Source organism: Kogia breviceps, chromosome 4 (genome assembly GCF_026419965.1).
Source record: "Kogia breviceps isolate mKogBre1 chromosome 4, mKogBre1 haplotype 1, whole genome shotgun sequence".
NCBI classification, from domain to species: domain Eukaryota; kingdom Metazoa; phylum Chordata; class Mammalia; order Artiodactyla; family Physeteridae; genus Kogia; species Kogia breviceps.
Window position 1 is genome coordinate 183,331,970 of NC_081313.1, and position 17,219 is coordinate 183,349,188.

Here is a 17,219-nt window from a genome sequence, read left to right on the forward strand (position 1 = left end):
TCTATAGGCCATACATTTTATTATTCATACCCAATTGTCACACAAGCATTGTACATGTGCTTTTAGCAGTAGACCTAAAGCAAACAGTGATACATCATGAGTCATTACATTCTGATAACTTCACTATGTAATTTTCCTTTCCTCTTAAACATCGGGGCAAAATGAAGCCAACACAGTAACTTTCATAAATACACACTTCAATACAGAGGTGTCATTTATCCAATTGCTCCAAGTCCTAAGTAGCTTGAGGGGAAGGACTTCCAATTTTACCAGGACATACTAGATTTTTAGGAATTCCAGGTAATTTAATATACTAATCAAACATTTCTCTCTGAGATAGCTCAAGGGCCTTCTAAAGCATCCCAAAGTTAGCTGGAGATCAAAAGAACGGTTAGAATTGGCCAAAAAACACTTATTCACTGAACCAAAGTAAAGAGATTTCAAACAAAAATACAGATCACAGACACAGGCAAAGGAACTCACCAGCTGTTCACAATCAAAAGCAGCATTCTAAGAAAACTTTGGAGGGAGAAACAAAATGCAGGCTTGCCCTAACCCACTTCCAACAAAATCCATCTTAGAATAGCGTGGTCAGGCACAACTCTTCCCTCCATGTTCCCTTTTCACAAATGTTCACCACCTTCTGTATCCATCTTATGTTGTCCCTTATTTTTTTCTGCATTCAGACACAACGAGCTCTAGTACAAAGTGGCTTTCTTTTCTCTTTGTACCATCAGCCTGTTACCTAGCCGCTCACCTTCTTTATTACGTAGTTTCATAAATGCTTGAACGTATGGAATTTCTTTTGTCTTTCTCCTCCTGTGACAAAATAACTCTAGCTGAAGGATAGTATAGTCATTTAGGCTATCATTCAAAGACCACCTTTCCTCATTTTTCAAGAATGTATCCATACATTGGCCAGACAAAATTACAATAGAATTTCATTCTTTTCTTACTCTTAGGTTTACAACTATAGGTTGACCAGTCTGCCAGGATTTTGCCCATTGGCTCTCAGATGGAACTGAAGAAGAAGCACTTCTTACGTTTGAACCATGGAACACTCACACCACGGACTAAGAACACAACAAAATCCTAAACACCAATGGAAGCCTCACACCAAAGGAACCAGAAACCAAAGAGAAACCAACAACCAAACAGCACAAGACTCAAATCAGCTTCCAAGTCTCAACTTAGCCTGTGACCTCTGTCCAAGTGGTTCAGCTTCCAAATGAGATTTCCTGGAATGAAAAGTCACCCAAATGGGAACCAAGGTTCCCCCAAATGTACAGGGCTAAAAGGACCTCAGACTGCTTGCCAGGGGAGTTACCACACACTGGCTGAGGTGCTGCAACATCCCAAATGCTATTTTTCTGGTTCCCCAAAATAATCCCTTGGAGTAGGACATTCAGGGCAGTCCAGGCAGGAGGAACAGAGGAACGTCCTCAAGGCAAAGACGGCCTCGGCAGCTGCTAGGGTGGTTCCTCTTCCACCATCTACTCCTGCCCTAGAGTTCTAACTGCTGGGATGACTGGGGCTTGGCCTTTCCAGGCAAGGGTCCCAGGTGGTTTGGCCTCTAAAGGAATTCTCCAACCTTACACTCTCTCGAAAGAGACTAGTGTGGAGAAAATCTCAGTGTCCGATCAAGTCAGGGGACCCACAGGGGGATCCCCAAGTCAGCCCCACATTGGGTACTAAATTTGATGTCGAAAACTCAACCTCTGTGCACCAGTGCCAAATCAAATCTCAGAGAGAGAGGTTTGCAGGAAGTAGAGAAGAATAGCTTTACTCCTTTGGCAGCCAAAGGGGGACACAGAAAACTCCGACCCTCAAAAACCGTGTGTCCCAATGCAGGAGGATCTGGTGAGGAGTTTTACAGCAATGGTTTAAGGAGACAGGTGTCCTAAGGATTACTGTGTGTACAGGGCCTTAACTAAATATAACCTGACCTCAGATGGTCTCTTGAGGACCTTCTCTGGAATGAAGACTAAAATCTTCTATTTTGTGGGGGGGTTTAGGTTGCTAAAGAGCCCAAAGATGCTCTTAACTGTATCCCTTGAGGCAAAACCAGAATCTTGGCCCAAGGCTGCACTGTTCATTCTATTCTGTTCTTCTTTGGTCTGTGCAGTCCCTCCTTTCCATGATTAGCAACTGTTCGAATCAGCCCTTTAGAACTCAGGGAAGGTCTTGGAGTCTCTAGCATAACTAAGGCCCTGAAATTCTCCCTAACTCAGTCCCTGACGCTGTCTCTAACTAAGGCCCAGATGCCAACAATATCTAAAGTCCTGACATTATCCTGAGCTAATATCCTGACCCAGATCTTACCAAGCTCCTGAAACTGACCCAAAGTAAGCCCTGATGCTGTCCATAAATGGGGGCATGAGGCTATCCCTAATAGAATCCCTGATAATGTCTTCAAAGATCCTCACATTGATCCCACAGAGGCCCTTATGCTGCTCCTAAGACATGTCCTGACAGTGGCACTAACTCAGGCCCTAAAGACAGGCCTCACTTAGGCCCTTTAGCTGTACTTTAGATAGGCTCTGACGCTATCTGTATACAAAACGCTGGAAGACGTCCGGATTTAGGGCCCTGTCACTGGGCCTAACTAAGGTCCTGATGCTCTCAATAATTTTCTGGCACTATGCCTGGAACGGACCTAACTCTGTCCCAAGCAAATGTCCTGCATCTTTTCCTAACTGAAACCCTAATACACTCCATGACAAAGGCACAGACTAATCCTAACTAAGGCCTTAACACTATATCTCACTACGGCCCAGAATCTGTCCCTAATGGTCCCTGCTGCAAACAATAACTAAAATGCGGACACTGTCCTGAGATAATTTCCTGACACATTTCTATGCACCATCCTGACTGTCCCAAAAAAAGCCCTGTCGGTATCCTTAAGTGAAGACCTGAGGCTGTGCCTAACTCAGGCCCTGAAGCTTTCCTTAACCGAGGCCTTGATTCTGTGACTCACTCAAGCCCTGCTCATGTCTTTCACTATAACCTTTCGCTGACCCAACCAAGGCCCTGATGCTGCTCCTAAGTCATGCCCTGACAGTGTCTGCAGCTAGGGGGCTGACGCTAGGCCTCACTCAGGCCTTGACGTTCTACATAAGTCAGGTCTGAATCTGTCCCTACCCAAAACACTGACCCAGATCCTAAATTAGGCCTTGATTCTCTAAGTAATTAAGGTCTTGACACCAAATCTAGGTCATTAACTGACACTACCCCTAGACCTTAATCTAATCTTGACTTTAGCTAATGTCAAGTTTAGAAAAAGAGATTCTTTACGATGAAATTCTTTCATCATATGAATATTGGTTTCTTAAAACAATAATTTTTAAACTCTTGTTAACCTTAAACAAAGTGTACTCAACTGCTGTGGAATATTCCTTCATAGCAGCGTGCATGGTTTACTTTTACATTCTTGTGTGTTGGCCTTCAGAGTTCTTGCAGGAATGGCTCCACTTGTGCTAAGTAAATCATCCCTGATGCTGAACATAAATAAGGCGCTGAAATTACTCCCGATTCTGTGAACCGCTCCCTAACTACGGCCTGGAGACTCGTGCTAACCCAGGCGCTGACACTGTCCCTAACCAAGACCCTGACATTACACGTAACTCGGACCCTGACACTACTCCTAGCTCACTCCCTGACACTATACCTAACAAAGGCCATAATGATATTCCTAACTCAGACCCTAACACTGACTCTAACTAAGGCCCTACTGCCGCCAATATGTAAAGTCCTGATACTATCCTGAGTTAATATCCTGACCCAGGTCTTACCAAGGTCCTGAAACTGACCCAAAGTAAGCCTTGATGCTGTCCGAAAATGAGGTCCTGAGGCTCTCCCTAACAGAGGCCCTGATAATGTCTTTAATGAAGACCCTCAGGCTGATCCCACAGAGGCCCTTCTACTGCTCCTAAGACATGCCCTGACAGTGTCCCGAACTCAGGCCCTAAAGATAAGCCTCACTTAGGCCCTTTGGCTGTACCTTCCTTATGCTCTGACGCTGTCTGTATAGGAAGCCCTGGCAGTGGTCCTGATTTAGGCCCTCATGCTGGTCCTAAGTAAGGCCCTGAGGCTCTCAATAACGAAGGTCTTCACGATTTACCTGGGTCATTTCGTGACGCTATCCCTGGCCCGGAACCTGACTTTGTCCCAAGCTCATGTCCTGCATCTTATCCTAAATGAAACCCTAATAGTATCCCTAACTAAGCCCTGACTAATCCGAACAAAGGCCTTGACACTATCTCTCACTAAAGCCCAGAATCTGTCCCTAACATGGGACCTGTTGCAATCAATAACTAAAATCCGGAAACTGTCCTGAGGTAATTTCCTGACACATTTCTATGCACGATCCTGACACTGTCCCAAAACGGTCGGTGTAATTAAATGAAGACCTGACGCTGTGCCTAACTCAGGCCCTAAAGCTTTCCCTAAGTGAGGCCTTGATTCTGTGACTCACTCAAGGCCTGCTCATGTCTTTCACTATGACCTTTCGCTGATCCAACCAAGGTGTTTATGCTGCTCCTAAGTCGTACCCTGACTGTGTCTGCAGCTAGGGGGCTGACGCTAGGCCTCACTCAGGCCTTGACGTTCTCCGTAAGTCAGGTCTGACGCTGTCCCTACCGAAAATCTTGACGCAGGTCCTAAATTTTAGGCCTTGATTCTCTAAGTAACTAAGGTCTTGACACCAAATCTAGGTCATTAACTGACACTACCCCTAGACCTTAATCTAATCTTGACTTTAGCTAATGTCAAGTTTAGGGAAAGAGATTCTTTACGATGAAATTCTTTCATCATATGAATATTGGTTTCTTAAAACAATAATTTTTAAACTCTTGTTAACCTTAAACAAAGTGTACTCAACTGCTGTGGAATATTCCTTCATAGCAGCGTGCATGGTTTACTTTTACATTCTTGTGTGTTGGCCTTCAGGGTTCTTGCAGGAATGGCTCCTCTTGTGCTAAGTAAATCATCCCTGATGCTGAACATAAATAAGGCGCTGAAATTACTCCCGATTCTGTGAACCGCTCCCTAACTACGGCCTGGAGACTCGTGCTAACCCAGGCGCTGACACTGTCCCTAACCAAGACCCTGACATTACACGTAACTCGGACCCTGACACTACTCCTAGCTCACTCCCTGACACTATACCTAACAAAGGCCATAATGATATTCCTAACTCAGACCCTGACACTGACTCTAACTAAGGCCCTACTGCCGCCAATATCTAAAGTCCTGATGCTATCCTGAGTTAATATCCTGACCCAGGTCTTACCAAGGTCCTGAAACTGACCCAAAGTAAGCCTTGATGCTGTCCGAAAATGAGGTCCTGAGGCTCTCCCTAACAGAGGCCCTGATAATGTCTTTAATGAAGACCCTCAGGCTGATCCCACAGAGGCCCTTCTGCTGCTCCTAAGTCATGCCCTGACACTTTCCCTAACTCAGATCCTAAAGATAGGCCTCACTTAGGCACTTGGGCTGTACCTTACTTAGGCTCTGATGCTGTCCTTATATGAAGCCAGGGCAGTGGTCGTGATTTAGGGCCTGACTCTGGTCCTAAGTCAGGCCCCGATGCTCTCAATAACTAAGGTTTTAACGCTTTCTCTTGGTCGTTTCCTGACACTATCCCTGGCCCGGAACCTGACTCTGTCCCAAGCTCATGTCCTGCATCTTATCCTAAATGAAACCCTAACACTCTCCGTAACTAGGGCCCTGAATAATCCTGCCTAAGGCCTTGACACGACTTCTCACTAAGGCCCGGAACCTGACATTGTCCCTAGAAAAGGCCCTGACTATACCTAACAAAGGCTATAATGCTAGTCCTAACTCAGGCCCTGACACTGTTTCTAACTAAAGCCCAGCTGCCGCCAATATCTAAAATCCTGATATTATCCTGAGTTAATATCCTGACCCAGGTCTTACCAAGGTCCTGAAACTGACCCAAAGTAAGCCTTGATGCTGTCCATAAATGAGGCCCTGAGGCTCTCCCTAACAGAGGCCCTGATAATGTCTTTAGTGAAGACCCTCACGATGATCCCACAGAGGCCCTTCTGCTGCTCCTAAGTCATGCCCTGACAGTGTCCCGAACTCAGGCCCTAAAGATAAGCCTCACTTAGGCCCTTTGGCTGTACCTTCCTTATGCTCTGACGCTGTCTGTATAGGAAGCCCTGGCAGTGGTCCTGATTTAGACCCTCACGCTGGTCCTAAGTAAGGCCCTGAGACTCTCAATAACGAAGGTCTTCACGCTTTTCCTGGGTCATTTCGTGACGCTATCCCTGGCCTGGAACCTGACTCTGTCCCAAGCTCATGTCCTGCATCTTATCCTAAATGAAACCCTAATAGTATCCCTAACTAAGCCCTGACTAATCCGAACAAAGGCCTTGACACTATCTCTCACTAAAGCCCGGAATCTGTCCCTAACATGGGACCTGTTGCAATCAATAACTAAAATCCGGACACTGTCCTGAGCTAATATCCTGACTCATTTCTATCCACTGTTCTGATACTTTCCAAAAGAAAGCCTGTTGCCGTCCTTAAGTGAAGACCTGAGGCTGTTCCTAACTCAGGCCCTGAAGCTTTCCCTAACTGAGGCCTTGATTCTGTGACTAACACAGGCCCTGTTCATGTCTTTCACTATGACCTGCATGCTGACCCCACAAAGGCCCTGATGCTGTTCCTACGTCATGCCCTGACTGTGTCTCCAGCAGGTGGGCTGGCACTAGGCCTCACTCAGGCCTAGACGTTCTCCCTAAGTCAGGCTCTGACGCTGTCCCTACCCGAAGCCCTGACACAGGTCCTAAATTAGGCCCTGATTCTCTAAATAACTAAGTTCTTGACACCAACCCAGGTCATTTTCTGACACTATCCCTGGCTCGGATCATGAGTCTGTCCCAAGCTCATGTCCTGCATCTTATCCTAAATGAAACCCTAATAGTATCCCTAACTAAGCCCTGACTAATCCGAACAAAGGCCTTGACACTATCTCTCACTAAAGCCCGGAATCTGTCCCTAACATGGCACCTGTTGCAATCAATAACTAAAATCCGGACACTGTCCTGAGGTAATTTCCTGACACATTTCTATGCACGATTCTGACACTGTCCCAAACCTGTCGGTGTCTGTAAGTGAAGACCTGACACTGTGCCTAACTCAGGCCCTGAAGCTTTCCCTAAGTGAGGCCTTGATTCTGTGACTCACTCAAGGCCTGCTCATGTCTTTCACTATGACCTTTCGCTGACCCAACCAAGGTGTTTATGCTGCTCCTAAGTCGTACCCTGACTGTGTCTGCAGCTAGGGGGCTGACGCTAGGCCTCACTCAGGCCCTGACGTTCTCCATAAGTCAGGTCTGACGCTGTCCCTACCGAAAATCTTGACGCAGGTCCTAAATTTTAGGCCTTGATTCTCTAAGTAACTAAGGTCTTGACACCAAATCTACGTCATTAACTGACACTACCCCTAGACCTTAATCTAATCTTGACTTTAGCTAATGTCAAGTTTAGAAAAAGAGATTCTTTACGATGAAATTCTTTCATCATATGAATATTGGTTTCTTAAAACAATAATTTTTAAACTCTTGTTAACCTTAAACAAAGTGTACTCAACTGCTGTGGAATATTCCTTCATAGCAGCGTGCATGGTTTACTTTTACATTCTTGTGTGTTGGCCTTCAGGGTTCTTGCAGGAATGGCTCCTCTTATGCTAACTAAATCATCCCTGATGCTGAACATAAATAAGGCGCTGAAATTACTCCCGATGCTCTGAAACTGTCCCTAACTACGGCCTGGAGACTCGTGCTAAACCAGGCCCTGACACTGTCCCAAACCAAGACCCTGACATTACACGTAACTCGGACCCTGACACTACTCCTAGCTCAGTCCCTGACACTATTACCTAACAAAGCCCATAATGATATTCCTAACTCAGACCCTGACACTGACTCTAACTAAGGCCCTACTGCTGCCAATATCTAAAGTCCTGATGCTATCCTGAGTTAATATCCTGACCCAGGTCTTACCAAGGTCCTGAAACTGACCCAAAGTAAGCCTTGATGCTGTCTGAAAATGAGGCCCTGAGGCTCTCCCTAACAGAGGCCCTGATAATGTCTTTAGTGAAGACCCTCACGCTGATGCCACAGAGGCCCTTCTGCTGCTCCTATGTCATGCCCTGACAGTGTCCCGAACTCAGGCCCTAAAGATAAGCCTCACTTAGGCCCTTTGGCTGTACCTTCCTTATGCTCTGACGCTGTCTGTATAGGAAGCCCTGGCAGTGGTCCTGATTTAGGCCCTCACGCTGGTCCTAAGTAAGGCCCTGAGGCTCTCAATAACGAAGGTCTTCACGCTTTTCCTGGGTCATTTCGTGACGCTATCCCTGGCCCGGAACCTGACTCTGTCCCAAGCTCATGTCCTGCATCTTATCCTAAATGAAACCCTAATACTCTCCCTAACTAAGCCCTGACGAAACCTAACAAAGGCCTTCACACTATCTCTCACGAGCGCCCGGAATCTGTCCCTAATGGTCCCTGCTGCAATTAATAACTAAAAAAAGGACACTGTCCTGAGCTAATATCCTGACACATTTCTAGCCACTGTCCTGATACTTTCCAAAAGAAAGCCTGTTGCCGTCCTTAAGTGAAGACCTGAGGCTGTTCCTAACTCAGGCCCTGAAGCTTTCCCTGAGGCCTTGATTCTGTGACTAACACAGGCCCTGTTCATGTCTTTCACTATGACCTGCATGCTGACCCCACAAAGGCCCTGATGCTGTTCCTATGTCATGCCCTGACTGTGTCTCCAGCAGGTGGGCTGGCACTAGGCCTCACTTAGGCCTAGACGTTCTCCCTAAGTCAGGCTCTGACGATGTCCCTACCCGAAGCCCTGACACAGGTCCTAAATTAGGCCCTGATTCTCTAAATAACTAAGGTCTTGACACCAACCCAGGTCATTTTCTGACACTATCCCTGGCTCGGATCATGACTCTGTCCCAAGGTAATGTCCTGCATCTTATCCTAATTGAAACCCTAATACTCTCCCTAACTAAGGCCCGGACTAATCCTAATTAAGGCATTGACCCTATCTCTCACTAAGGCCCAGAATCTATCCCTAACATGGGCCCTGCTGCAATCAATAATGAAAATCCGGACACTATCCTGAGCTAATATGCTGACACATTTCTATCCACGGACCTGACACAGTCCCAAAGAAAGGCCTGTCGCTGTCCTTAAATGAAGACCTGAGGCTGTGCCTAACTCAGGCCCTGAAGCTTTCCCTAACGGAGGCCTCGATTCTCTGACTCACTCAGGCCCTGCTCATGTCCTTAACTATGACCCGAATGCTGACCCAACAAAGGCCCGGATGCTGCTTCGACGTCATGCCCTGACACTGTCTCCAGCTAGGGGCCTGAAGCTGGGCCTCACTCAGGCCCTGTTTCTTGCCCAATTCCGGCCCTGATGCTGGTCCTAAATAAGGCCCTCAGGTTCTCAGTAACTAAGGTCTTGACACTATCCCGAGGTCATTTGCTGACACAATCCCTAGACTTTACCCTAACCCTGTCCCTAGCTAATGTCCTGCCTCTTATGCTAACTGAAGCCCTTATGCTGTGCCCATGTCAGGACCTGAATTGAGTACCCATGCCGTGACACTGTCCCTAACTAAGGCCTGGATGTTAGGCCTAACTCAAGGCCTGACACTGTCCCTAACTAAGGCCCTGATGCCATCAATATCTAAAGTCCTCACACTATCCTCAGCTAATTTACTATCCCATCTCTTACTAAGGTCCTGAAAATATCGCTAAGTAAGCCGTGACGCTGTCCCTAACAGAAGGCCTGCTCATGTCTTTAACGAAGACCATAATGCTGATTCAACAAGGCACTGATGCTGCTCCTGTGTCACGCCCTGACAGTGTCCCCACCTACAGGAATGACGCTAGGCCTCACTCAGGCCCTGTCGCTCACCCCAAGCCAGTCCGGGATGCGATTTTTACATGAAGCCCTAACATTGCTTCTAAAGAAGGCCCTGATGCTCTCAGTAACTAAGGTCTTGACACTATCTCTCACTAAGGCCTGGAATCTGTCCCTAACATGGGTCCTGCTGCAATCAATAACTAAAATCCGGACACTATCCTGAGCTAATATGCTGACACATTTCTATCCAAGGTTCTGACACTGTCCCAAAGAGAGCCCTGTCGCTCTCCTTAACTGAAGACGTGAGGCTGTGCCTAACTCAGGCCCTGAAGCTTTCCTTAACCGAGGCCTTGATTCTGTGACTCACTCAAGCCCTGCTCATGTCTTTCACTATGACCCGAATGCTGACTCCACAAACGCCCTGATGCTGCTCCTAAGTCATGCCCTGACAGTGTCTGCATCTAGGGGCCTGATACTAGGCCTCACTCAGGCCCTCACTTTCTCCCTATACCAGGCTCTGACACTGTCCCTACCCGAAGCCCTGGCACAGATCCTAAATTAGGCCCTGATTCTATAAGTAACTAAGGGCTTGATTCCAAACCTAGGTCATTACCTGACACTAGCCCTAGACCTGAACGTAAACTTCTCTTTTGCTAATGTTAAATTTAGCTAAAGAGATTCTTTAGGATGAAATTCTTTCATCTTCTGAATAGAGTTTTCTGAAAAAAATAATGTTTAAACTCTTACTGAACTTAAACAAAATGTACTCAACTTCTGTGGAATATTCCTTTATACCAGCCTGCCTGGTTTACTTCTGCATTTGCCTGTGTTGGCTTTCAGGGTGCTTGTAGGAATACCTCCTCTTATGCTAACGAACTAACTCTTATTATGCTAAATCCCTAATGTTTTCCCTAGTTAAATTCAGGAAACTCCTCCCAAGGCTGTGAACCCCTCCCAAACTGAGGCCTGGAGGCTCATCCTAGCTCAGGCCCTGACACAACTCCTAGCTCAGTCCCTGACACTATACCTAACAAAGGCTATAATGCTAGTCCTAACTCAGGCCCTGACACTGTTTCTAACTAAAGCCCAGCTGCCGCCAATATCTAAAATCCTGATACTATCCTGAGTTAATATCCTAACCCAGGTCTTACCAAGGTCCTGAAACTGACCCAAAGTAAGCCTTGATGCTGTCCACAAATGAGGCCCTGAGGCTCTCCCTAACAGAGGCCCTGATAATGTCTTTAATGAAGAACCTGACACTGATCCCACAGAGGCCCTTCTGCTACTCCTAAGTCATGCCCTGACAGTGTCCCGAACTCAGGCCCTAAAGATAAGCCTCACTTAGGCCCTTTGGCTGTACCTTCCTTATGCTCTGACGCTGTCTGTATAGGAAGCCCTGGCAGTGGTCCTGATTTAGGCCCTCAAGCTGGTCTTAAGTAAGGCCCTGAGGCTCTCAATAACGAAGGTCTTCACGCTTTTCCTGCGTCATTTCGTGACGCTATCCCTGGCCCGGAACCTGACTCTGTCCCAAGCTCATGTCCTGCATCTTATCCTAAATGAAACCCTAATAGTATCCCTAACTAAGCCCTGACCAATCCGAACAAAGGCCTTGACACTATCTCTCACTAAACCCCGGAATCTGTCCCTAACATGGGACCTGTTGCAATCAATAACTAAAATCCGGACACTGTCCTGAGCTAATATCCTGACTCATTTCTATCCACTGTTCTGATACTTTCCAAAAGAAAGCCTGTTGCCGTCCTTAAGTGAAGACCTCAGGCTGTTCCTAACTCAGGCCCTGAAGCTTTCCCTGACTGAGGCCTTGATTCTGTGACTAACACAGGCCCTGTTCATGTCTTTCACTATGACCTGCATGCTGACCCCACAAAGGCCCTGATGCTGTTCCTACGTCATGCCCTGACTGTGTCTCCAGCAGGTGGGCTGGCACTAGGCCTCACTCAGGCCTAGACGTTCTCCCTAAGTCAGGCTCTGACGCTGTCCCTACCCGAAGCCCTGACACAGGTCCTAAATTAGGCCCTGATTCTCTAAATAACTAAGGTCTTGACACCAACCCAGGTCATTTTCTGACACTATCCCTGGCTCGGATCACGAGTCTGTCCCAAGCTCATGTCCTGCATCTTATCCTAAATGAAACCCTAATAGTATCCCTAACTAAGCCCTGACTAATCCGAACAAAGGCCTTGACACTATCTCTCACTAAAGCCCGGAATCTGTCCCTAACATGGCACCTGTTGTAATCAATAACTAAAATCCGGACACTGTCCTGAGGTAATTTCCTGACACATTTCTATGCACGATCCTGACACTGTCCCAAACCTGTCGGTGTCTGTAAGTGAAGACCTGACACTGTGCCTAACTCAGGCCCTGAAGCTTTCCCTAAGTGAGGCCTTGATTCTGTGACTCACTCAAGGCCTGCTCATGTCTTTCACTATGACCTTTCGCTGACCCAACCAAGGTGTTTATGCTGCTCCTAAGTCGTACCCTGACTGTGTCTGCAGCTAGGGGGCTGACGCTAGGCCTCACTCAGGCCCTGACGTTCTCCATAAGTCAGGTCTGACGCTGTCCCTACCGAAAATCTTGACGCAGGTCCTAAATTTTAGGCCTTGATTCTCTAAGTAACTAAGGTCTTGACACCAAATCTACGTCATTAACTGACACTACCCCTAGACCTTAATCTAATCTTGACGTTAGCTAATGTCAAGTTTAGGGAAAGAGATTCTTTACGATGAAATTCTTTCATCATATGAATATTGGTTTCTTAAAACAATAATTTTTAAACTCTTGTTAACCTTAAACAAAGTGTACTCAACTGCTGTGGAATATTCCTTCATAGCAGCGTGCATGGTTTACTTTTACATTCTTGTGTGTTGGCCTTCAGTGTTCTTGCAGGAATGGCTCCTCTTATGCTAACTAAATCATCCCTGATGCTGAACATAAATAAGGCGCTGAAATTACTCCCGATGCTCTGAAACTGTCCCTAACTACGGCCTGGAGACTCGTGCTAAACCAGGCCCTGACACTGTCCCAAACCAAGACCCTGACATTACACGTAACTCGGACCCTGACACTACTCCTAGCTCAGTCCCTGACACTATTACCTAACAAAGCCCATAATGATATTCCTAACTCAGACCCTGACACTGACTCTAACTAAGGCCCTACTGCTGCCAATATCTAAAGTCCTGATGCTATCCTGAGTTAATATCCTGACCCAGGTCTTACCAAGGTCCTGAAACTGACCCAAAGTAAGCCTTGATGCTGTCTGAAAATGAGGCCCTGAGGCTCTCCCTAACAGAGGCCCTGATAATGTCTTTAGTGAAGACCCTCACGCTGATGCCACAGAGGCCCTTCTGCTGCTCCTATGTCATGCCCTGACAGTGTCCCGAACTCAGGCCCTAAAGATAAGCCTCACTTAGGCCCTTTGGCTGTACCTTCCTTATGCTCTGACGCTGTCTGTATAGGAAGCCCTGGCAGTGGTCCTGATTTAGGCCCTCACGCTGGTCCTAAGTAAGGCCCTGAGGCTCTCAATAACGAAGGTCTTCACGCTTTTCCTGGGTCATTTCGCGACGCTATCCCTGGCCCGGAACCTGACTCTGTCCCAAGCTCATGTCCTGCATCTTATCCTAAATGAAACTCTAATACTCTCCCTAACTAAGCCCTGACGAAATCTAACAAAGGCCTTCACACTATCTCGCACGAGCGCCCGGAATCTGTCCCTAATGGTCCCTGCTGCAATTAATAACTAAAAAAAGGACACTGTCCTGAGCTAATATCCTGACACATTTCTAGCCACTGTCCTGATACTTTCCAAAAGAAAGCCTGTTGCCGTCCTTAAGTGAAGACCTGAGGCTGTTCCTAACTCAGGCCCTGAAGCTTTCCCTAACTGAGGCCTTGATTCTGTGACTAACACAGGCCCTGTTCATGTCTTTCACTATGACCTGCATGCTGACCCCACAAAGGCCCTGATGCTGTTCCTATGTCATGCCCTGACTGTGTCTCCAGCAGGTGGGCTGGCACTAGGCCTCACTTAGGCCTAGACGTTCTCCCTAAGTCAGGCTCTGACGATGTCCCTACCCGAAGCCCTGACACAGGTCCTAAATTAGGCCCTGATTCTCTAAATAACTAAGGTCTTGACACCAACCCAGGTCATTTTCTGACACTATCCCTGGCTCGGATCATGACTCTGTCCCAAGGTAATGTCCTGCATCTTATCCTAATTGAAACCCTAATACTCTCCCTAGCTAAGGCCCGGACTAATCCTAATTAAGGCATTGACCCTATCTCTCACTAAGGCCCAGAATCTATCCCTAACATGGGCCCTGCTGCAATCAATAATGAAAATCCGGACACTATCCTGAGCTAATATGCTGACACATTTCTATCCACGGACCTGACACAGTCCCAAAGAAAGGCCTGTCGCTGTCCTTAAATGAAGACCTGAGGCTGTGCCTAACTCAGGCCCTGAAGCTTTCCCTAACGGAGGCCTTGATTCTCTGACTCACTCAGGCCCTGCTCATGTCCTTAACTATGACCCAAATGCTGACCCAACAAAGGCCCGGATGCTGCTTCGACGTCATGCCCTGACACTGTCTCCAGCTAGGGGCCTGAAGCTGGGCCTCACTCAGGCCCTGTTTCTTGCCCAATTCCGGCCCTGATGCTGGTCCTAAATAAGGCCCTCAGGTTCTCAGTAACTAAGGTCTTGACACTATCCCGAGGTCATTTGCTGACACAATCCCTAGACTTTACCCTAACCCTGTCCCTAGCTAATGTCCTGCCTCTTATGCTAACTGAAGCCCTTATGCTGTGCCCATGTCAGGACCTGAATTGAGTACCCATGCCGTGACACTGTCCCTAACTAAGGCCTGGATGTTAGGCCTAACTCAAGGCCTGACACTGTCCCTAACTAAGGCCTTGATGCCATCAATATCTAAAGTCCTCACACTATCCTCAGCTAATTTACTATCCCATCTCTTACTAAGGTCCTGAAAATATCGCTAAGTAAGCCGTGACGCTGTCCCTAACAGAAGGCCTGCTCATGTCTTTAACGAAGACCATAATGCTGATTCAACAATGGCACTGATGCTGCTCCTGTGTCACGCCCTGACAGTGTCCCCACCTACAGGAATGACGCTAGGCCTCACTCAGGCACTGTCGCTCACCCCAAGCCAGTCCGGGATGCGATTTTTACATGAAGCCCTAACATTGCTTCTAAAGAAGGCCCTGATGCTCTCAGTAACTAAGGTCTTGACACTATCTCTCACTAAGGCCTGGAATCTGTCCCTAACATGGGTCCTGCTGCAATCAATAACTAAAATCCGGACACTATCCTGAGCTAATATGCTGACACATTTCTATCCAAGGTTCTGACACTGTCCCAAAGAGAGCCCTGTCGCTCTCCTTAACTGAAGACGTGAGGCTGTGCCTAACTCAGGCCCTGAAGCTTTCCTTAACCGAGGCCTTGATTCTGTGACTCACTCAAGCCCTGCTCATGTCTTTCACTATGACCCGAATGCTGACTCCACAAACGCCCTGATGCTGCTCCTAAGTCATGCCCTGACAGTGTCTGCATCTAGGGGCCTGATACTAGGCCTCACTCAGGCCCTCACTTTCTCCCTATACCAGGCTCTGACACTGTCCCTACCCGAAGCCCTGGCACAGATCCTAAATTAGGCCCTGATTCTATAAGTAACTAAGGGCTTGATTCCAAACCTAGGTCATTACCTGACACTAGCCCTAGACCTGAACGTAAACTTCTCTTTTGCTAATGTTAAATTTAGCTAAAGAGATTCTTTAGGATGAAATTCTTTCATCTTCTGAATAGAGTTTTCTGAAAAAAATAATGTTTAAACTCTTACTGAACTTAAACAAAATGTACGCAACTTCTGTGGAATATTCCTTTATACCAGCCTGCCTGGTTTACTTCTGCATTTGCCTGTGTTGGCTTTCAGGGTGCTTGTAGGAATACCTCCTCTTATGCTAACGAACTAACTCTTATTATGCTAAATCCCTAATGTTTTCCCTAGTTAAATTCAGGAAACTCCTCCCAAGGCTGTGAACCCCTCCCAAACTGAGGCCTGGAGGCTCATCCTAGCTCAGGCCCTGACACAACTCCTAGCTCAATCCCTGACACTATACCTAACAAAGGCTATAATGCTAGTCCTAACTCAGGCCCTGACACTGTTTCTAACTAAAGCACAGCTGCCGCCAATATCTAAAATCCTGATACTATCCTGAGTTAATATCCTGACCCAGGTCTTACCAAGGTCCTGAAACTGACCCAAAGTAAGCCTTGATGCTGTCCATAAATGAGGCCCTGAGGCTCTCCCTAACAGAGGCCCTGATAATGTCTTTAATGAAGAACCTGACGCTGATCCCACAGAGGCCCTTCTGCTGCTCCTAAGTCATGCCCTGACAGTGTCCCGAACTCAGGCCCTAAAGATAAGCCTCACTTAGGCCCTTTGGCTGTACCTTCCTTATGCTCTGACGCTGTCTGTATAGGAAGCCCTGGCAGTGGTCCTGATTTAGGCCCTCACGCTGGTCCTAAGTAAGGCCCTGAGGCTCTCAATAACGAAGGTCTTCACGCTTTTCCTGGGTCATTTCGCGACGCTATCCCTGGCCTGGAACCTGACTCTGTCCCAAGCTCATGTCCTGCATCTTATCCTAAATGAAACCCTAATAGTATCCCTAACTAAGCCCTGACCAATCCGAACAAAGGCCTTGACACTATCTCTCACTAAAGCCCGGAATCTGTCCCTAACATGGCACCTGTTGCAATCAATAACTAAAATCCGGACACTGTCCTGAGATAATTTCCTGACACATTTCTATGCACGATCCTGACACTGTCCCAAACCGGTCGGTGTCTTTAAGTGAAGACCTGACGCTGTGCCTAACTCAGGCCCTGAAGCTTTCCCTAAGTGAGGCCTTGATTCTGTGACTCACTCAAGGCCTGCTCATGTCTTTCACTATGACCTTTCGCTGACCCAACCAAGGTGTTTATGCTGCTCCTAAGTCGTACCCTGACTGTGTCTGCAGCTAGGGGGCTGACGCTAGGCCTCACTCAGGCCTTGACGTTCTCCATAAGTCAGGTCTGAATCTGTCCCTACCGAAAATCTTGACGCAGGTCCTAAATTTTAGGCCTTGATTCTCTAAGTAACTAAGGTCTTGACACCAAATCTAGGTCATTAACTGACACTACCCCTAGACCTTAATCTAATCTTGACTTTAGCTAATGTCAAGTTTAGGGAAAGAGATTCTTTACGATGAAATTCTTTCATCATATGAATAT

The 17,219-nt window shown here is 47.1% G+C and overlaps 1 long non-coding RNA gene across 1 annotated transcript in view; it reads right to left on the minus strand.

The window, feature by feature from the left end:
- Positions 1–17,219, minus strand: part of LOC136794197 (uncharacterized) — a 60,358-nt gene that overhangs the window by 615 nt on the left and 42,524 nt on the right. The window lies entirely within an intron of this gene.